General features: G+C 40.5%; 1 protein-coding gene across 25 annotated transcripts in view; it reads right to left on the bottom strand.

The window, feature by feature from the left end:
- The window catches only part of CALD1 (caldesmon 1), a 188,017-nt gene extending 170,062 nt beyond the window's left edge, over positions 1-17,955 (bottom strand). For 10 of the 25 annotated variants that reach the window (XM_045495697.1, XM_045495701.1, XM_045495703.1 and 7 more), the window contains exon 1: positions 17,610-17,955. The gene's annotated coding sequence lies outside the window, so the exon portion shown is untranslated. Of the gene's footprint in view, positions 1-5,161; positions 5,282-16,261; positions 16,357-17,609 lie in introns of all 25 variants that reach the window. The other 15 variants (XM_045495698.1, XM_045495702.1, XM_045495709.1 and 12 more) reach the window with 4 other exon arrangements.
- Positions 17,956-23,555: the final 5,600 nt, after the last annotated feature.

The following is a 23,555-nucleotide window of genomic DNA, read 5'->3' as shown; positions in this document are numbered from 1 at the left end:
TTGCTACCAAGTCCTTTATAAATACTAAATGGTGCATTTTTTCACGTTGTGTACCAAGTGAAGCAGGTTCTCTTTATATACCAGAAGGCCTATCCAAATGACACATATTTGCTTTATCAACCTCTATAAAAGTCTAGCGGTAATTTATATTGATTACATAGTAAGAAACTCCATCCCTGGTACAACATGTTCTTTCAGCTGCCAAGCCACACCTGTAGAAATGCTAACTCACATCTGGTTCCATAAATCTGTTCTTTCTGATCCTCTGGAGAGATATTTTTATGTAAACTATATAGCTACATGTGGAACAGGAAAGACCAAAGCAGATGGCTAAATCTAGTAACCATTTCCACCCCAAGTCTTGAGCTCTTACTCTCTTTCTTGACTTTGATGTCTTCCTATTTGAGAGTTGATCCAATCACTCATTTTATTAAAGTGTGTCTTAGAAGTTTTATTTATTCTTAGGTAATCAACTCAAAGTGCTGATATTGTTGTGCTTTTAGAAGCTGTTAAGAACTACCTTTGAGTCAACAATATTAGTTTCATTCATTGATAAATAAATTCCTCCAATTATTTTTATATGAAGATACCAAGAAAGGTACCAACATTTCCTCATCATTATATATTTTCATTTTTATTTATTTCATTGTATGTGTTATATCTCTACACAAAGGAACTTTAAAAACAAACTAACTATAATGAATCAAAAAACGGGTTTCTTTGAAGGCAACTCATTTGTAATTACTATTTGAACTAAATTTAGTTCCTCACTCCAACAAGTGGTTTGCTAGTAAAGGACAACATTAAGGAAGTAACCGTGATAGAAAAGACAATAATGACCCTAATAAGGGAAAGTTATAAAGCCACAAATCCAAACAACAATAGAGCTAGAAGAAACCATATTTAGTTCAACTGCTTTATTATAAGAACTGATGTCTCAGAAGGCTGAGTCACCTGCCTGATGTCATCAAGTTGCTCAAAGGCATAAACTGAATTTAACGGATTCTTTCTGCTATTATCTGCTGCTAACTCATATTTCAAAGAAAGTTTGGAAGCTTAGAATACGGGAGGCTGTTTATTATTGAGATGATTTCTATAAAGCAAGCCCCTCCATAATTTATATTTTAGTAATAGATATTTTTCATAAACTGTGGGATATTTTTAAATTGCCAAAATGTATAGACTTCAAGATTTGGGGGAACATGGATAAGGTCTCTTTTTTTCCTTCATTAGTGTCTAAGCTCTTACAAGTAACTGTGGTATGGTGCAACTTAAGAGCAGAGTTTCAGCAATTCAACAGCCAGGCAAACCCTTTCACGTTAATGCTTCTGTCTAAAACAGAAGCATGGAGTGGCAGTTGTAGGTGCTGCTAGATATTACCATCTGTTTGGGATGGCCAGCTTCAGTGACAGAAGCAACAGGGTTCCAACATCTGGCATCAGTGTGGAGCAGGCTGAGGAATCTGCTAATGGTCTCAAGGGAAACAAACCAGAGACCAGAAGAGGCCCAGGGTATTTCAGGTGGAAAGTCCTCAGGAGATTGCTGGTCCGGATGGCATATGTTCAAGAAAAGAGCTTGTTTATGCAATTTTCACTGAAGTATTATGAGTTCCACCAAGATCTTCATAAAGTACGTATTACATTTTTACCATATTAAACATTATTCTGCTTTAAGGGACTTAAAAAAGTAAAGCACATCAGGGAAAGCTTAAGGCAATCCAAATAAAGTATGGAGTTGTGTTAATAATGCCATCGATATTGTTTCATTAGTTGTGACAAATGTGCATAGTAACATTAACAATTTAGGAAACTGGGTGTGGGCATACCAGAACTCTAATATTCTTGCAACTCTTCCGTAAATCCAAAATCTATTCTAAAATAAAATTTTATTGTAAAAATAATAAAAATATACAATTTGACCCACCCGTATGATTGCTTGTGCAAGCTTGGTCCCAAGCACACTTGCTAGGATCAAATACGCTTTTCTTCTACTCTTCCTTTTAGTTTCCTAGAGCATTTTTAAACTTTAATGTATATGGCTATAGATATTATAATCATAGACATTACAAAGCACAGCACTTTCATATAAGTGATCTCGTGTTAGAAATATAAATGCTGATGAAAGACAATTTTAATAAATCTGAGAGTGACAAGATCCTTAGGTTTTAGATAAAGCTTGTAAAAAAAAACTTTTCTGACTATACTGGAGAAAAAGCTCAAATTGAATGGTAACCTGTCTTAAAGATCTTTTTCCCACCTTGGGGTTTCAGACTGCCTCAAACAAGGTAATTGTCAATACAGCTTTTAAAGGTGAGGATGGGAAGGAATATGCTTGCCCCCAGAGCTAAAAACAAGGAAAGAAGGAAAGGCTGAAATTAGGGATGGGGCAGCCCCAGAAAGAGTAATTTTTGGAAATCTCAAATTCTAAACTTTGAATCTAGAGAGTTTCCTGTATGAATAGATGACTTACATCTTCCAAAAAATCCCAACTAGCAAAAGCCTTCATATTTCAAAGGAAAAATAAAAGAAAACCATGTATTAAAGATCTCTGGCTACCTAAAATGCCTTTACATTAAAGATCTCATTGCTCCCTAGCTGGGTGTTACAGAGAAGGGAAAAGGCCATTGTCAGTTTATAATTGGGAAGCTGGAGGCACAAGGAGTCTGTTCAAAGTCATGCAGGCTATCAGCTGTGGACATGAGCCAGAAACTGGGGCCACTTTTCTATCAGACCACCACCTGGAATCTGAGGCCCCACAAAATATAAGAGCCAAGATTCAAAAACTTAAACCTTACTGTGAATACTGTCAGGAAAAAGAACCAGCGAGCTAAAAACTACTCCCAGTAGAAAGAGTGATTGTTTTATTTTAACAGCATATCTAAGAACAGAAATATGGAAAAGCATGAAAGTTAAAACAAAATCTTAACCTCCCACACTTCTCATTTCCTCAAACACAGGTGGGTCTGCAGTTCCAGGCTGGCTGATATAATCACTCTGTCCAGTTTTAGGGCGATAGAGAGCTCTTGGCTGCTATAACCATCTGTCCAGTTTTAGGGCGATAGGGAGCTCCTTGGGTATATATTTCCATTCCACCACTACTGTAACTATATACCTACCCTGCAGAATGTGGCTGAAGCATTCTGATTTTTCCTTGTCTTATCTTTTCAAGCCTTTTTAAAAGGATCTATCTAAGCAACAGAGGCATGAGGCCATCATGGCTAAAGCATATGGCTGCCAACAGCAGAACATTTCCAAATGTATAAATCCCAACAGGAGAAGAAACAAAAAATAGAAGAAGGAGAAGGAGGAAGAGGGGAAGGAGAAGAAGAAAAGAGAAGGATGACAAAGGAGGGGAGGGACAGGGGAGGAGGGTCAGAAGGAAGGAAGGAGAAAGCTTTAATAAAACCCTCACTTCCTTCCATAAGGTATCTTCATTGTTTTTTCCCCTCATTCATTAATTTTTAAGAAAGAAAGAAAATTATGGTCACATATAAAGTAAGAAGAAAGAAAGTAAGAAGATTAAAAGAAAGAAAGTAAGTAGATTAAAAGGAGAATAGCTTTTTCCAGCTGACATAGTGCTACAACTGGCAAGTTTTTCAGGTATCTATGGATAGGTTTCCAGTAATTTGCAAGAGGCGAATGTTCTGCCTTTCTCATTTTAGAATTGAGGAGGTTCAGGCCTTCCTCGCATGACCTAAATTGATAATTGAAGTGATCTTTCAGAATGAACCATAAGCTGCACGTGATTGAAACATAAAAAGAACTACACTTGAAAGGGACTTAAGTCAATGTTTATTCTATCTTTTTGCCTTGAAGTTTATTTCTACAGATGTTAAACCTACAGCAGCATTGCTAGGCCTTTGGTACATACTATTTTGGAAGTGAAAATACCCCAAATTACTGAAGGCATAATGGAGGAAACAAACAGTTTGATTCTCATATTCTCTTCATTTTTCAGCCGTAAATTTTGTAACTCTAATTGTATACATGCACACATATCAAAAACATATCCTGTAAGATTCCAGACACGTACACATAACATATCTACATAACAATTCTAGACCCAGCTGCTTACATGGTGTAGAGATTGTGCTAGTCTCTGGGCAAAGGTGCTGAAGTGGTGGACAGTCCAATAAGGGCTCATCTGAGACCCAAAGCAGACTGTAACATTTGATGGTGGTGGTAGTTGCTTGTGTACGTGTTCAGACATGCAGGAAATCTGTCCTGCATGTATAATGGCAGACAGAGTGGCCTCCCTGAAAGGCAGTCAAGATTGTACCAAAACAGAAGAGATAGAGGGAGAAGAACTCTGACCCAGAGGGAAGAGAAGAGGTGATAAGGAAAAATAGAACCACACATTGAGTTTTTTTGGGTGGAAATAAAAATGAGAATCAGAACACAATTTTTTTTGGGGGGGTACAGAAACAGAAGGAGTGGTTGCTAGGTGAAATGAGGTCTGTAGAGTCAGAAAACTATACCATAGATACGATAACTGTCCATCTGAGTTTGCCTGGGAGTCTCCACTTCAGACTGTTATTGTAAGGAAATTATTAATAGCTCCTCCTTTCCCTATCGGAAATGTCCTGGTCTGGATTGGATAATAAAAGGCACCGTCACCCTCTTATCCGCCACCTCTGGCCTAAGACAGGGCGTAGCCATAAGTAAGACTGAAACTAGGAAATGCAACCATGAAGAGCTTTTAAAAAGGGGTGAAGAGAAACAATGGCTAAAGAAAAAAGGCATTAGGAGACAAGGTATAATGCATTGGCAATTTGTAATCAACCATGCCAAACACAGATAAAGTTAGGGAGAATGTTGAGAGGAAAAGTATATAAAAACTTCAGGATAAATGCAGAAGAGACAAAAGAAAACAAAGACAAAAGACAAATGATTCAGAGCACAAATATGTGCAGGCTACTAACATTTTCTCTTGTATATGGAGATTCGTGGTTACGAGCAGCATGTATAAAAATGACTGAAAATGGCCATCCTTGCTTTCCACCCTGCTCAGGCACACACAAAGTCTGTCTGTTGCTGCCTCCCAGTCGGCTGCTCCAAAGCTCCTGACATCCGGCTAGGGCTCTGCCTCTCAGACTCACAGGCTGCCTTGGCCAAGCTTTCCCACCACCAAGCCCCCTCCCCGACTTCTGATGGTTGCATACCAGACTGTCTGCCACCGTGGTTTCACAGGCTTCCACAGATAGGCCACAGTATGTGAAGCAGCATTTCAGTGCGTCATTTCAGAGACCTCTTTTGACTTTTTACTGCATCAGAATTTTGTACTGCAAAAGCCAGTAAGTAAATGTCAAGAGTAAGTTCAAAAGGCCAAGTGATTTCTAGCTAAGCAACTCCTCCTAGACCCAGAGGGAAGATGGAATACCACCAGCAATAGGGCCTTTGGCATTTAGAGGTTCAGAAAATACGTTGTATGGATTTCTACCACCATTTTGAACTGGAGCATATTATGGGTTAAATTGTGCCACTCTCAAAATTCTCATGTTGAAGCCCTAACCCTCAGATTGTGACCTTATGTGGAGATAGGGTCTTTACAGAGGCAATCAAGTTAAAATGAGGTCATTAGAATAGGCCCTCATCCAATATGGCTGGTGTCTTTTGAGAAGAGGAAATTTTGGCACAGATACATGTGCAGCAAGAATGCTGTATGAACATGAAGATGGCAATCTATAAGCCAAGGAGAGAAGCCTGGAACAGAGGAAGGACTGATGCTGCTGACACCTTGAGATTGGAATTCAGCCCTCTGCAACTGCGAGACAAGAAAGTTTTGTTGTTGCAAGCATCTGGTTTGTGGTGCTTTGTTACAGCAGCCCCAGGGAACTAATGCCTCAGAGGCAGTCTGGTCAAAGATGGGAGCGAGGAAAAGTTGACCAGACTTTTTATAGTGCCTTCCTTTCCCTGAGAAGACTAAGCAGTGTTTCTCTGAGTTATCTAAAAGAAAGGGCACTCCCTGTGGCAAGACTGGACTGGTTGGTCCTTAGGAAATAATTTCAATTGCTCATGCCTCAGTTTCTCCCTCCATGAAGTTGGTTATAGAGCTTGTGTTCTGAAATCCCCATTATGACTGATTGTTAAGGCAAAGAGTGGTCACACTGATATTCTGAGTTTGAGGCAGGAAGATAAAACTTACATGTGGAGACTTATTAATAAATACTACATCTGAAACGGCTGGCCAAGTGAGTGGACTCTAACTTCCTGAGTCAACCTGTGCAGAGAGGTACAGTCCCTGACTTCCCACCTGATCCTCACAGAACCAGCTCGGTCTTGGCCTTTTGAATATCTAACTTTGACATGATAAAAGACTAAAATGACTCATATATTTGAATAAAGAGTTTCATCTTTCAGTACATAATTCCAGAATATTTCCCCTGAACCGGGGAAAAGGGTGTAACTGCTTGTCAAACTATCTCTGCTACCAGGAAAGAAAAATACAAAAGTATTCCTGCAGGCTTTTTTTTTTTTTTTTTTTTTTAACTGTAATAGGCCTAGATTCTCATCCTGTCTCTCACTTGAATTATCTCTTGAGTCAGTAGTGAAAGAAATGGTGTTTAGCCCTGCTTCCTTATATGGCAGGGAATGACAATGTGCTTGTCTATTTGAACAGCAATGTGGCTCTCTGACAAATTATAATGATTGGTTATGGAAACCTCCTGCTCTGGTTTCCATCGTATTCCTTAGGAAAGACACAAAACAGACAGCTGTAAGGAAATGGAAAGGGCCGGACTCAGGGAGTGGCACTGAATCTGGCTCCGCCATTTGCCAGCTGTGTGACTTTGGGCAAGTTCTTTAATTTATTTTACTGCCCTGAGGTGGTTATCTTCAACTAGAAGTGCCTGTCATGTAATAAGCGGGCCAGCAAGATATTTGAATGAACTAGCTTATCTTCTTAACCATCTCTAACCTATAAGGGCTAGTGATAACTATCCATTTTTATTCACTGTCCCTCCCAAATTCAGTATTTTTCTCCAGATAAGTCTTAATTGTCTCTTCTCTCTGTCTCTCTCATTGTCTCCTCTTTCCTCCCTCTCTCATTCCAGGTCAAAAACTTAACTAGGGGCGCCTGGGTGGCTCAGTCAGTTAAGCATCGGTCTCCGGCTTAAGTCATGATCTCATGGCTCGTGGGTTTGGGCCCGTCTTGGGCTCTGTGCTTACAGCTCAGAGCCTGGAGCCTGCTTTGGATTCTGTGTCTCCCTCTCTCTCTCTGCCCTCCCCCATTTGCACTCTGTCTCTCCTTCTCTGTCAAAAATAAATAAACATTAAAAAAATTAAACAAAACAAACTTAACTAGAACCCACTACCCCATCCAGCCTCAGGAATAATAAACCCCATTAGCCATACTAGATAAATATGATTTAGGATATTAAAAGCAACACACATCCAATGATAAGGGTACGGAAGAAAACTTTGTGGCTGAAAGGAGGGGTGGACGTTGTCTGCTTCTGCAGAGCAGGGCTGTGCAAGCTCCAAAGACAGACAGAACTGGTTAGAAAGTGCTTATGCTGACCTGAAACAGGGTTTCCTACAACTGATATCTACTGGTCCTGGTCCTACCCAGTGGGAACCTGACATGAAAGAAGTTGGCTTCTTCTGCTCCACTGACACAATGGCCATGGAGTAGCCAACCTGGGAGTGTGTGGCTTGGGGTATGGAAACCAGTGGGAGTCCATCCCTATAGACAGACTCACAGGAAGTCAGAGCCGATAGCTGATGATTTTTAATTTAGTGCCCACATGTGCAAAGCAGTTTAGAGATATAATTTCTAATCCTTATAATTGGAGGAATAATTATCCCCTTCCTATAGGTGAAGAAACAGGCTAGAAAACAGTAAATTTGAGCTATAAACTTAAGTCATCTGGATTCCAAAGTTTGTTCTCAAATAGGTCACACCTCTGGGGCCATACACAAACCAGGGGTCTCCATTGTTGGAGTAATTAGCAACAGGCAGCACAGCATTGTGGACTATGGAGCCAAATTATCCAGGTTTGAATCCTGGCTCTGTCACTTACTAGCCGTGTGCTTAGACATGTTACTTAACCTAATTGTAACTTAGTTTCCTTATCTGTAAATTTGGTTGTTGTACGGAGATTAGTTGTTTGATTTTTATCTAATAAACATCTATATGCTACCTAGCATGTGCCAGGCACTGTTCTAGGCATTCAGTAATAACATAATTAGAAAGGAATCAATGAGTTCAAACGTGAATACTGGCTTCAGCTTGCTTTATCAAGAAGAAATTATAGACATTTATTCCTTTACTCATTAACTCTCTTCTGTGTGTGGGGTGAGGCACTTTTTTAGTTTCAGGTCACAGCACTGAAAAACCCAAAGTCCTGATTCATAGTGCTTATGTTCTAGAGCATAAGAAATGATCAACAAACAAATAAATATGCAATCATAAGCATACATTATGAATCTGCATGCAACGAAGTAAAAGAGGTATTCTGACTGGCTCTCCTGTGCAGAGGCTAATTTTATCAACTTGATACCTTAGGTGAGTTAGTAGTAAATGTTTCGCAACAAACTCTGGGAGGTTAAGGGAGAGCAGGGGAGTCTGATTTGTAGCATTTGCTAATTTCAGTGGTGTTTTTCCATCATACAGATACAATAAATGTAACTAACTTCCAGATCACAGACAATAATAAAACATAAGAAAATAATTAGGGAGGAATGAGTTTTGAGTATTTATTACCTTGGTTTTTAATATAATTTAATTATAAGTTTATCGAATTTAATTTTTAATAATGACTATGTTTAACAGCTGGGTCTCAAAATCTTGAAAATTTAACAATTGGCTTTTGGGAACTAGTATGAGCTGGTTTCCCATACTACTGTTTAGGGAGCATGGAGAGGGGGAACAGTGTCAGAGGGAAATGAGACTGAGTCAGTGTGGTGTCATTATGCGTGTGGATCCTAATCAAATTCCTTGCTCTTCTCCAGCAAGCCCTGCCTTCATGTACACAGTGGAAGCACTGCTCTATAAACCTAACTGCATCGGTACAAACACAGTAGCAATTCTGGCATTCTTATTGGACCAGGTTACTCACGCAGAGATACTTTTAGCTCTATAATCCTCAGTGAATATAATTTATGTCCTTGGTGCTCTGAATACGGTAGATTCTTCTGCACAAGTTACACCTTCAGGATGTAATTCCTGCCTATTGACCCTAGAGATGGATTTTCAGTTCTGCAAAAGCTTTTGCCTGAGGCCTCTTGTCTCTTAGGGCTTAGATGCTTCTGAAAGGCCCATCCACAGAAGCGCCTAAACCAGAGACTATGATGGCCCTGGCCTCAGAGGAGATGCAGGGGGAGGGTGGAGGAAGCTTCTTCCCCCTTCCGCTCAGGATTTGTACATTCCTCACCACAAGGCTGAGGACAGAGAAAAACATCTTCTGTTTTTCCTGGTAAGTTAAATATCTAAAGTAATCTAAACAAACATCCTAAGGACAGAAATACGTAAAGAGAAAATTTTTTCTCAATTCACCCCTCCCCCAAATCCTGAATTTCACTTAGTAATGGTGGCTGGAACAGGAAGTGGAAATACCATGAGAAATTTTATTCTTGCCACATTTCCAATGCTTTACAAAAGCAAACACTGGAAATCTCATCAGAAAACTTGACCTTACAGGGTTGATAGCTTTGTGCCCAAACCAAGAATATGGGAAGCTGGAGGAATTTTCAGACAAATATTCTAGCTCTTCCGAAGAGACTCTTTGGGAAAACTCATTATTTGGAATATAACGCTGTAAATTTCAGAAAGAAATTACACAAAACTAAACAACTAGGCTTCTGAGGCATAAGTTACTCCACACATCTACTATAAATTATTTTAAGCATAGATGTACAGAACTGTTTCTGAGCCAGGGATTTTAGCAGAATCACCAGAGAGTTTTTACAAACTACAGATGCTGGACCTTGCTCTAGACCCACTGAATCACAGTCTCCAGGGGATGGTACTCAGGGATATATGTTTTCGAAAAGCCCTACAGTTGATCCTGATTAAGACACCGGTTAAGATCTACTGGACTATTGATTATAGGCAAATCGGGCTGTAATGTATAATCCAAATCCATAGACTGTTTATAACGGGACATTCTCTCTTGCTTCTTTCAGGGGAAGCAATCCATTAGACTGAAATTGTTAACAGCCTGGGACTTAGAAGCTGTGTGTTTCAGAACTGCCTTTGCCACTAATTAACTGGGAGATCTTGGTCGAGTCATTTGGTTTGTTCTTTCATTCAACAGATACTGGGCCTCTGTGATGTGCCAGGAACTGGGTATATATTAATAATAATGATAATAAAAAGATGTTCCTGCCCCTATAAATCTTACTGACATTAATCAAAGAAACTTACAAATACATGTATAATTTTACTTGGTATGGTTAGGCTTTAGTTCCTCATCTGCAAAATGAAAAATCACTGGTTCTTTTTTTTTCCAAGCAATTCTTCTTAAAACCGTAAATTTCTTGTCTGAACTTCCACATAATGTATGTTTTTTTTTTTTTTTCAACGTTTATTTATTTTTGGGACAGAGAGAGACAGAGCATGAACGGGGGAGGGGCAGAGAGAGAGGGAGACACAGAATCGGAAACAGGCTCCAGGCTCTGAGCCATCAGCCCAGAGCCCGACTCGGGGCTCGAACTCACGGACCGTGAGATCGTGACCTGGCTGAAGTTGGACGCTTAACCGACTGCGCCACCCAGGCGCCCCTCATAATGTATGTTTTAAGTTCACTAGCTGAGTGAGAAAATACAATACCAAAAGCTACTATGAATTCAATAACTATTTTAAGTAAATTAACATTTTATCTTCATAATGCATCAATGTAATTAGAAAAATAGTAACACATACTGTGCAAGATGTATTATTTACTCAGTTTGTCAAAAACATTTGCTGCATATATGGATTTGTTAACCTCTTGCAATAATTTTGTGGCCTCCCAGGGATCTAAAGTGCGGAGGTTAGGAACCTACGGACCACATCAATGATGTGAAATACACGGTACCTGAGTAGTAATGTCCCTTTTCTTCCACAACAGACATCACTGTCAATGACAGCATCTGTGGCCTCCAGTAAGCCTAGGACTCAGCCTCAGAACCCTTCTCAATACACTGACCCAGATGATCCCTACCAATTGCTTTGAGCTGGCAAACAGATGAAAAATTATCTGCACCCCCTGGCTAAATGCCTCCTAAGACCCTGCCCAGCTTTAAAAATACAGGATACATGTATTCAGTTCTGCTGTCTTGATAATCACAAATGCCTTCTCCCCTCTCCATATGAAAGTACTCCAAATATTTGAAGACATCCATGTGGCCCCTAATTTTCCTTCCTTTGGGATTAACAGTTCCAGATCCCTTATCTGTTCCTCATATTCTGTTCTCCTGACCCTCCTGGACCTCCTTTGACACTCATTCCAGGATACATATTTGGGAATGCTTCTCTGAGGAACAAGCCAAGAGTAGAGCACATTGTTTTGTTTTGTTTTGTTTTGTTTTGTTTTGTTTTACTTCCTGTGACAGCCATCAAGACAGGTGTTCGGTGAATGAAAGATTACACTACAAACACTGCTTAGAACTGAAACTTCCACTGATTGAGTACGCTTTTATGCATTAAGCTTATGAAATACTGTCATTTACATTGAGAGGTAGTTTTTTATTTATGACAATTATTAAGTCATTATTTATTGAATTTTAAAGATTGCCTTAGTTGGAGGGGGGGGAGCCATAGCACACCTATGACTCATACGAAGTTTCATGCCAACAAAAACACTCAAGTGTTTTTCTTTAGAATCTTTCTCAAATGGGTAATTCTTATTTTTTCAATTATTAGCGGTGCAAGCTTCCAAGCTAACCTCCCTTAAGATTGGTTCATTGGACAATGCCAAAGTGGTCATCAAATACTGTATGACCCTGACACTGAGTGTTTGCCTCTCCAGGAATTCAGTCACATAAAAATTAGAATGACCTTCACTGGTAGCTGTTGGACATTCAAGCTAATTTGCCTTCCATGCCTAACTTTCTCTTCTAAGTAAAACTGCCCACTGATCTTTTTATTTTCCCCAGGGGTGGCAGTGACTACTGCTCCAGACCCACTGGGAATTCATCCATAAGCATGCCAGGAACCTCTGATACCTCCTCCTGCTAAGGGATTTGCCAAAGACAATAGTTATCAGCTGAACCACTCAGGACTCCTCTCTCAGAATCTGATCAGGAAGCACAGAAGGAATTTTCTAGTCTGTAGAACAACAGGAAGAAGCAGCCACGTGTGCTGCAGCTGAGTTACATTAATAGAAGCACAGAGACCTCTGCTGAGATACTTTGACCCACCTTGATTTAAACCCCATCTTTGAACCCCAGTCCTATGGTGGCTTCTGTTCTTGGATTTCCTTGCGATCCCATCCCTTTATTATGCCATATGCATCTGACAATCTTGTCCCTTCCCTTGAGCTACCGAAGCCTATTAACATAGATTCTGTTTGTTCTGAGCACAGTGCCAGGTGTTCTCGCCCATGTTACTGTACTGGTCTGCACACTGCCTTGCTAATAAGCTGGCTCTTTGTTTCTAAGCCTCTGCCTGCCTTCTGATTTTTGCTGTTTTTCTTTTACTTAGTGGGCTGTGATTCACACGTTAGTCCCTTGTTAAACGTTATTTCCATTCTGGCTTAGACCCTCCTGACCCCCATGGAACTAATGTCCTTGATGCTTCTGGTCCCTGGACCTCTTGGGCACTTTGCCCTGGTCCTGCCCATCTTTAGCACACAGGTGATGTCTGCCTAGTTCCCCAGGTTGAGACAAGGGAGAGGGAATGTTACAGGTGGGTGTGAAAGGAACTAATTATATATTCGTACTTAATATGCCCCTCTCCAAGTAAGATGAGTCCCTTACAGCCAATGTTTTCATCACAAATAAATATATTCACAAAACAATGCCAGAAACCTCAAGAAATGATTAAAAAGCAATTTATCTTCAAGTTATCCATCACTGAAATATATATAAAGAAAAGCCACGTACTAAAATGAATGCTTACTAAGAACACTCAATTCATTTAAAATACTTCCCTCTCCCAAATATTTATTTTCCTTCAATTACTCCTTGACTGCTGCTTAGCACTCCTTTTATTAAGTTCTTGGTGCTCTCTCAGCACCCACTTCACTGGAGGTACTCCGAGCCTCTCCAGCCCCTACAAGCTCCCCACGTAAAACTGCTTCTCTAGAGATGACCTCCTTTCTTTGAAATGGAGGCCATATGAAGTCATCTACTTCTATGTATCTGTGTATTTACACCATCCTTTCTTCCTTCAAAAAAATCTCGGAAACAGGAAGGGACACCTCCACTCATGCTCCGTTCCCATCCACCCTTGTCTCCAATGGAAATCAAGACCTTACCTCACTCCCCAGCCCAACCACCCCAGGCTCATGGCTTCTCACCTGCCAATCACAAAAGGTGGGTTCACAAAGGACCTGAGGGTTTAGAGTTTTTATCAAGTTTCAAAGGTATCCATGGCAACAACACGGGGAAGAACAATGATAGGCCTACCCCCTCACCTCTCTTGTGTGCCCACAGCCATCCTTTCCTTCCTGCCCACCTCCCACACTCACTCACTGCCAGCCAAAGGTGAGTCTGGGGGTGAAAAGCAGAGTGACTCTTTTCCACAGAGACTGCTCCAACATCTACTCTGTCTGCTCTAACTCTTCCCTGCTCTGCCAAAAAAAAACTGAAGAGGTCTTCCCCTATCATGACCCTTCTGCTGTTTTCTGGGCTTCATTCTAAAGCTGGGGCATTACAAATTGTCAGTGTTGGATCAGAAAAGCACTTGTGTGAACTGGAGTGGGAGGAGTTAGGGAAGTTGGGAGAAATAGAAGACTGGGGGTAGGGAAGTTAGGGAGGCCACCAGGGGTCAGTCACCGGAGGGCCAGCTGGGGATACTAAAGACCGAGGGAAACAGAGGAGTAGAGGCTAGATCCATGGAGCAGTCTGGTCTCAATACCAACAGGAACCACAGCCAGGTGCTCCTGATTACCTCACCCTCTCTACGAGGCCCAGGCTTGACATGCTGGGATTAGTTCCATGCTTTTGGCTGGAGGCAGAGAAACTGCCTCATTTACTAAGGCCTTTCTGTTGTCAGCACCTTGTCACTGGTCTTCTACTCAAGTAGATCTTCAGATTTCTCGGTTCCTGGACAGGGCCTCGCATCACTGACGACCCATCTCATTCTGCCTCCTGATACTTGTGTTCTCCTGGTCACTGATCACCAAGGCCAAAATTTAGACTACACTGGAGTGGACCAGTATTTCCTGGACTCTGGGCTCAGTGTTCTAGAAATAATTAGAATTCAGAAGGTACTAGTCAAGGTACTGAGGAAGGAACAGATAATCAGGGATACTAGGTAAGAAGTGGAGGGTACCAGTCAAGATGAACATAATGTCTAGAGGCCTCAGATTGTACACAGTTTGAAGCAGACAGCCTACAGAAAAGAGGGGTAAACAGCCTCATCTCATTTGGACATCTTCACTGCTATAGGAGGTAGGAGAAGCATCAGAATGTCCATTCCACACACGAGGTCAAGAGTTGATGGCTTCCTCAAAGGTCTGGGCTATCTGAGAGGGGAACTAGTGCTAGGACTGAGCTCTCAAGGTAGTGCTTCCAAGTTAAGCCTGAGTTGCAAGTATCTTCTTAAATTACCCAAGGACTCAGAACTTATGGGCATCTCTCTAAAGACAAACTTGGATTAGCTTCATAGATGAAGGCCTTTCGGTAAGTATCTAATAGTTCTATTTTTAGGCTCTGAGAAAATTTACCCAGATATCTCTTTTAAAGTCAGAAAATTCTTTGGCAACATCTAACCTCCTTCTCAGGCCTACCATGCTATTTGCATACCACTTGGTCAGCATTTTCCCCTGTCCCCCCACCATGGCCTCACCCCACCACATTTCCAAGACATGTGATAAGACTGCAGGCAGATGGGGATTGAGCTAATTCCTTTACATGCCTGCCTCTACGTCACTTTTCTGTCTTGCTAAAGAATCACTGAGAAGCAGCCATGCTACTCATGGGATCAGGAAGATACCATGAGGTTGTCTCCATGACAATTATGTGTTTTTAAGAAAAGGCCTACTGAAGGACGCCTGGGTGGCTCAGTCGGTTAAGTGTCTGCCTCTTGCTTTTGGCTCAGGTCACGATCTTATGGCTTCTGCAATCGAGGCCCATGTCAGGCCCTGTACTGACAGCACAGAGACTGCTTGGGATTCTCTCTCTCTGCCCCTTCCCTGCTCGTGCTCTCTCTCTCTCTCAAATAAATAAACTTAAAAAACAAAAGAAAAGGCCGATTGAGGTGCATTTTAGGCTTATCAGACTAGAGACTACCCATGCGGGACTCAGGACCAGCCTATACTATCTGCCACAGAGCAAGAAATCCTCAGGCTAGTCACAAAAGCCAATCAGAATTGTTCATAGCCTCACCATCAGGACATGCTCTAATGTATCTCATTTAAATCCTTCATGCTCAGTTTAAACCTGGTTCTTCTCTTTAATGCAAGAATTGCGTATTTATTTAAAGAAATTTTTCAATCTGAATTATTTAATTTATCCTATTTATTCCATTGGCTTTGAACAATGGAAACAACCCAGCATGTTATCTATGGATCAGTCCTTGCACATTCCTTGAACTGAGATCAATTTTTTATTCGTGACTTTTTGTTCCAGACCTCTGCCATTGTATTTCTCTTTATTAAAATGATTTTTTTTTTTTTTTGCAATGCAGTTCCATTGTGCTCTGTTGACCTCCCCATCTGGGGAGATGTGTTCTAGCTAATATTCAATTGGAGGAAAGTAGCACGAAGAGCCGCCTAAAGTTCAATACAAAGTAAAATATCAAATCCCCTTGTTCCATCACATCACTATAGAAAGTAGAACACTTATTTCAAAAAAAAAAAATGCCTTCTTGTGGTTGTTGGGGGATGGGGAGCACACAAGGCAGAGAGGAGAGAGTGGTGGCAGCAAAGTTTGAACTTTCAGGGATTTGGAAATGTTGGTTTCAAAATGGAATTTATCCTCAAATCCCAAGATTATAGATTTCCTTCCAAACTGCATTCCCTACATGGTTTAGAGAACAGTTGAAAAAGAAATTGCTCTCCATATTTTGATTGACATTAAAAACACTGTGAAAATAGTTTGGAACTTGAGCTCTTTGAGGGAAGGACAATAATCAAACTATAGCTTTCACTTACAGCCCTTTCTCCCACACTTACTCAGAACTGTTCCAGGAAAATTCACAGGGAACTCTGTTCTCATATATCACTTCTAGGAGGAGAGAGGCATTCTCAAGAAAATTATCCCCAAACTTCTAAATACAAAGAGAAAAGATTAATGAATCTCAACACAAAGCCACCTCACTTGACAGAATAAAAGCAAACTGAGTCAGTTGTTTGGAGGTAGAAACCTTTAATATCCAGCTTTATTTAAAAATTATCAGACTTGCCCTTCTTACCACATACTGCCTAGTCCTCCCCCAAGCTCTAGCCACACATGCCTGGTTTTGCCAAACACATGAGAAAGATTTTACTATTCCAGTTTACAAGTCCATCTGCATAGCCCTGTTAACAGAAGGGATCTATGAATACCAAGTACTTTGTTCTCATCCACTTTTTTTGACCATGTATTACCATAGCACGAAAATTCCCCCACCCTTTACAATCAGCTCTTTCTAAAAGGAATTCCAGACTACTACCAACTGGCTGCCTTGTACTACTGTTTAAGATGCCCAAATATGTCTGACTATCTTGAAATGAAAGCCTGCTTCTCCCTTTCTGGAACGCACTTGTAAACTACATCTTTTCAAATTCTCTAGTCAGGGGCACACTTTCAAACAGAAAAATAAGATTTGTTAAGAAATGGTTTGGTAGGATGTTAAATGTGATTTCTAAAAACACACCCACCAGCACACGCATTCTCTCATGATTAGGTTTTATAGGAAACAGACCTTGGTAGGCATCTTCCTGTCTTGGCAAATATCAGATCAGTTACATTAACCCAACTGGTGCTAAATGCTCTTGCCACGAACTCTGACCTTATTTCCTTGCAGCTCGAGAAGTCCAGTCTTAATTAAATACAGGTAGCAGAATAATATGTAAATGCCTTTGGTTAAGAACCTTTACTTTTGACTTCTCATTAACCTAAAAAGTTGTTGTTTCTAAAGCAAAACCTCTTTAAATCTCTGGTAATAAAAGATGCAGGCGAGACCACCGGTGTGGGCAGACTGGCACGGCACGCCTGCTGACCCTGGCCCTGTGGCTATCAGGTAGAATCCCCATTGCACTCCTAAACAAAAGGCTTTCCTTCTCAAGGTTGCCGGTGGTCCCCGAGCATAAGTCTCCGTCCTGTCCCAACTCCAAGAACAGAACTTGAAATCTCATCCTGTTTGTCTTCCGGGAACATCTGCAGGGCGGCAAAGCCCAGTCTGGCTCTGAGAATTTGCATGGTTTATTGGCTTTTACAATCTTGCATCTCCAGCTACCTTAGGCAGGAATGTTGACTGAAACCCGGAGAAAGCCCCCAGACTCTCTGGAAGAGATTAAAAGAAAGCCCTCCATGGCTTACCTCGCAGGCTGCAACTTCTTCCTGGGGACTAAGTCGGAAAGGAAGGACTGATTTCTCTAGCAGGAGCACAGCAAGAGGGCAGGCAGGCAGGCAGCCTAATACACACTGCTCTATTCAATAAAACTCCAGACCGCCCTTCCTTAGCCCCTCCCAGAAGTCCATGCTAAGTGAACACATAGCCCCTATGTTTACAGTCGGCAGTCGGTGGTATGCATTGTCCTGTAGTTTTTCTAATAGGCAGCCAATGACGACACCCCGGCCGAGGTGGATGCAGCCTGCCTGTGGAGATGCCTGTCATTCCCTAGGCATGCTCAGGAAATCACTCATCAGAAAAACCGAGACCTAAAAAGCTCTGAAACTGCACGCAGGCTGCCAAAACCAGCCAGCTACATGCCCTTTTTTGGTTATCCTTAGCAGGGCCTCTGGAAGTGAATCCATTGTCAGGAACAATCATAAGAAATGTTAATCTTGGAGAAAGAGGCTGTCTTGTAGAACACAAACGCAACTTTAAAAAGAAAGCACAGTCTATGAAACAAGAAGTTAACAGTCCATATGTTTAGTGGGGTGGGGGTGGGGAAGGCTTTTAAATTGAGGGAGCCTTAATAGCATATTTCTCTTAAAAGTAGCCATGTATACAAAATGAAATTAAATTGTTCTACAATTTTAAAGTCTGCAATGGCCAGGACCCAGGTCTGTATGTACAGACTACATTCTAACCTGAACGAGGCACAGCCCCCTAAAAATATGTCTACATGTGTTATAAAAACAACTGACAAAAAAAAACTTAGGTCTTTTTTAGTAGGTAATGTTTTCCAGAATAAGTGTAGTGCCAGAAACTCAGCTAGGCAGGGTCCTACAGCCTTGGCGATCCTCACTGGTTTTCCATATCACCCCCCTCTCCACCTCCCCTTTGTCTCCTCAGATTCGGCAACAGGGAGACATTGCTGGCAACTCTGCACAACAGAGAGGGCGTGAAGAGACCCAGCACTTCCTCTGCGACTGCTAGAGACAATGCGTATGCCCACTGAGATGAGACTGCTGTTTTAGCGACTTCTTGAAAGTGCTCCAACCAAGTCTTCCTTGGTAGGACGTGGGCTACGAGAGGGTCAGAATTAGGCAATGCTGAATCAGGATGAAGTTAACTGGCCCACGTGTGCACACAACCTGTGGTTTTGTACTTTTCAATAAAGAATTCACTCAATTCATCAATCAGTACTTAATTCAGTAGTCACAATAACAAAAAATTAGGAGCACTTACTACTTGTCAGGCCAGGAGCTCGGTGCTAGATTTCTGTCTCCTTATCGCTGTGTGTTTAGAAACTGTCTCATCACTGACCAAGAAGACTTAACATATTTTCCCTGGCTAACTACAAGTCCACAAGCCTGGTCTCCAAAAACCTTAGGTTTTACCATATAAGCCTATTTATGAAGATCTGACCTGAAAATAATCTCTACTTAGGAACAAGTGCCTGCCCTTTGCGCCTTATACTGAAGACTTGGGAAGTAACTGATCCACCTGGATGGTTTCCTTCTTCAGTCCTCCAGCATTAGCCAGTTACCCACAGGCATCGACATCAAGCCTATGCTCATCTCTTTCTTGGGAAGGCTGCCTGTCCCGTCTTCCCAACTGCTACTGCAGCACAGCCTGAAAAAGCTACAGAGCAGGCTGCCAGGCAGAGGGAGAGGTGAGCTTCAAGCATCCCAAGTTAGAACTCGGAATGCACTTTCCCAGGGAAACAGAATAAATAATGGCTGGTGGGAACAGTACAGTCAATGCGGCATTTCAAGGACACTATGGCTCAACCAGGCATTTGTGGAGCACCACCGTTTATAAACTTGTTCCTATGGTAAAATGTTTTCTGATCCCAAGTGAATAATTTGGAAATAAACTTTGGGAACATAACCAGTTTCGCTACTGGGGATGTGCCGTACGTGGACAGGTTGTAAAGACAGAATAACAGTTCATAGTCTGGTAAACTGCTGAGCTTGGAGATGTCTTGGCACAGGCATCAATGACCTCTGAAAACAACTCAGTTGGTGATGTCTGTGTGAAGATATGACCTGTGTCCAGAGATGTTTGGGGCCCATGCTCTCCAGGCCATATGGTCTGTGACTCAGTGAGGCCTGTTTTAATGCACTGTTTTCCATGGCCACTGCTGATTCAATCCTAAGCCGCATTCTTCCCGCTTGTGTGAGTAATGCCTTTTGGTTAAACAGCATCAGGGCATAATTTGCAATCTATGAATAAAATAAGTACCAGCTTTCCAGAGGAAAGAAAAGTTGCACTACAAATGGGGAAAATATTATCAGCAGGAAACATGGAAAGGACATGCGTTTTGTATGGTTTTTAGAAGATAAATGGCTAAATATTTTTGGGTTCTGTCTTTAGAAAAGAGAAGTATGTTTCCCTAGATAAATTCTGAATACCTCATTTTCAGGGCATAGTGGATGACCAATCATTCAGCCTTTTTTGTGTATTTGAAAGTAGACACTGTGCAAGAACCACATGGTTGGAAGGATAATTTAACAAATTTCATTAGAAAAAAGAAAGAAAAAGATAGATGTTGCCAATCTCTACCATGGGAAACTTCACTTTCATAGTATTTACTTTTTCCAGAAGTCATTTGTAAACAACACTAAAAATACACAGGATTATACAGAAAATTTTTGTGGAATATAATTCCCACTCAGACCATCCCAGATAAAGAACAGCTTGTCTAGCATAGGCTATAGCTACCTAATCAAACCATAACAAATCTAAAGAGACATTTGGAAACATCTGGATGGTTCATTGTATTTTTTCAGTTCCAACTGAGTATTTGGAATCATGTATATAAGTAGTGAGCAATTACATTTCACTTGCAAGTCAGTTTGGGAAAAGTAAAAGCAGGCCACACCTTTTTCATTCAAACCTAAAATCGCTTCAATTAGTTCCATAAAAAAATACATTTTCCAGTTTAAAATATTTACGTAATTGAATAAAACAGATATTTTGAACATTTTAAAAGGCAGCAAAATACCACCCCCCCCCCCACCACACACACACACATCTTCTTTTACTCAAATGAAGTATTTCCAGAAACTCAAGTTTAGAAAACAATAAAATCAGACTGGTAAAATGTTGATGCCAAAACTGGACAACAAAGATAGCACAAAAAGAGGAAAACTATCCTAAGTATATTTCTGAGCCTAGATGAAAACAGTTAGCACCCTGAATCCAACAGTGTAAAAACAAGGTAAGGCCAATGTGGAGACAGTCCAAATCTGAAAATCTAGTGATTCAGTAGTAAACTAGTATGATACGATGTAAGCAGTTAAAAAGTTAAAAAAAAAAAAAAAAAAAAAAAAAAGTCGACGAAAGAAAAGAGAAAGATCATCTCAACAGATAAAAAAATAATACTTGGTAAAATTAGCAATCTTACACAGAAAAAACAAAAGTTCTTGAAAAACCAGCAACAGAATCTTTCTAAACATGTAATGAGACCTTTACCAGAATGCTACAGCGAATACTATGCTTAATGACAAAATGGTAAAGTATTCTCACTATAATCAATGAAAAGGCAAGGGTGACTATCATCTCTCTACAATTAAAAAATGGGGTGGAGGTCCTAACCAAGACAAAGACAAAAAAAAAAAAAAAAAAAAAGAAAGAAGAACTATAGGAATTAGGAAGAAAACAAATGTCTTTATTTTCTATGATAGGATCGTGTGGGTAAAAAGTTCAAGTGAATCAACAAAATATTAGAATTAATAAAAGAGTTTAGCAAAATTATTGGAAGCAAGTTCAGTATGCAAAACTCCAGAGTTCCTGTAACCAGCTGTCTCTAATTTTAAAATATAATGGAAAATAGATGATTCATATTAATAACAAAAGTGTGCATTACTTGGGAATAAACATAACAAAAAGTGCAAGAAAATTGAAGAGCTGGATTTAAGGAAATAAAAGGCCCGTATAAATGGTGAAATATATCACTTTTACAAATGACAGACCTCAAAATTATAAAGATGTAAATTTTCCTTGAATTAACCTATGTAGCATTTATTATTCCAACTAAAATCCCTAAATGATATATTTTGTAGAACTTAACAAAACAATCCTAAAATTCAGATGGAAAAGTAAAGATCTAAAAATAAGGACTGAGATTTTTATAGAGCAATTCTAGTTAAGATGAGTATTATTGCCCTGGGAATAGACAAATAGATTATTAGAATAAAGTGGAAAACCTAGAAACAGCCCCAAGCATATATGGAAACTTCTAAAATAATAGCAAAGACACAACCAATGAGGAAGAAAAGGGTGGGCTATTCTATTAGTGGTAAGGTTACCATCGATTATGTAGAATCTCAAAATTCCCACCCCATACTAAAAGAAACTAGATTACATAGGGAAAAAAACCAACTTTAAGATGATTAGGAAAAGCTGTAGGTGAATAATTTTATAATGGAGTATGGAAGGATTCTTCAACATAAAAAAACAGAAGTTCAGATGGAAACACTGAAAACTTTGAGGAGATGGCTAGATTTAATAGAGTAAATGCACAATATGCATTTATTTCTGCTCCTTCCCAAACCTCACCAAAATGATAGCACAGAAATAAAAAATCATCAGTAAATCCTACAAGGCAAAGAATACTGGAAGGGAGTCAACACAGAGTCTAGATGTCAGCCAAATTTTGGAATATGGAAAATGGACAGATGGCTGGTAATTGACTTAACAGAACTAAGAACCTGAACTCTGGCCCTGTGGAGTAGAAGGGCCAGTGGATGAGAAAGAAGCCAATTCAAGTCTCAAAACCAGGAAAAACAGGATTTGGAAGCCCCAGGAATCTGAGGTGAGGGATGGAGCAGAAAACAGGTTTGATTGGAAATCTGCGTAAGGGGGGTACTTGGGTGGCTCAGCTGGTTAAGTGTCAGACTTTGGCTGAGGTCATGATATGGTTCATGGGTTCAAGCCACGCACCGGGCTCTGCGCAGACTGACCGCTCAGCTCAGAGCGTGGAGCCTGCTTCAGCTGCTGTGTCTCCCTCTCCCTCTCTCTCTGCCCCTCCCCCACTCGTACTCCCTCTCTCTCTCAAAAATAAACATTAGAAAAAAACTTTTTTAGAAAATCTAAGTAATAGTTAAAAGCCCAGATCTAGGAACCCCCAACACACATAGGTGAACACCCCTCTTTCAATCAGACGGAAGTTCCAAGTTTATTCTCTGAAGGCAAGTGCTGCCCTCAGAATGGCGAAACAGTGGACAGGGAAGAGGCTTCATACTGAAAACAAAATTGAAATGTAAGTATACTCAGTGAACACTGGAACACCCCCGGTCTCCTCACTCTGCAGGTTCCCAGGACACCAACAGTCAGGTTTGTACTCAGCAGAAAGGAAATTGGAGGATGTCACTCTAGGGAAAGTGGCATGCCCATGGAAAAAGAACTAAAGACATAGACACTGAGGGACCCCTGAAATTTCTGGCTCATTGCCCAAGGCCCTTTAGTGAACTTGTGCACAGGAACTCCCAATCCGCTGTTTAGCACCTCACACTTAAAAATATGAACATCAAGTTAAGGAGACGGTCTGAGAGACTCGAACAACAGAAAAAGGAATTCAGAGGAAAAAGAGGCAAGGTGAGAAACAGAAGAACAGTTCAAGAAAATTATAATTACTATTCACAGAGAGATAAGAGTCGATACTGTTGCCACCAAAGGAGAAAGATGCTTTAAGAAGACACTTTCAGAGAAGAGGAAAAAGGTCTTGTAAATGAAGAATACTGTGGCAGAAAGTTATAAAAATTCAATTCAAGAAATGTTAAGATAAAGTTTAAAAAAAAAAAGCCTGCCAGATAATTAGAAGAAAAAGGATGGAAAAAAGAAAATAACATTAAAGAATCAATAAAAAACCCAACATCTGAGTGTTCCAGAAAAAGAGGAAAGAGAAAATTGTGGGAAAGAAATTATCA

Source organism: Leopardus geoffroyi, chromosome A2 (genome assembly GCF_018350155.1).
Source record: "Leopardus geoffroyi isolate Oge1 chromosome A2, O.geoffroyi_Oge1_pat1.0, whole genome shotgun sequence".
In the NCBI taxonomy this organism is placed as follows: domain Eukaryota; kingdom Metazoa; phylum Chordata; class Mammalia; order Carnivora; family Felidae; genus Leopardus; species Leopardus geoffroyi.
The sequence above is the reverse complement of the archived record's forward strand: the minus strand, read 5'-3'. Positions and strand labels throughout refer to the sequence as shown.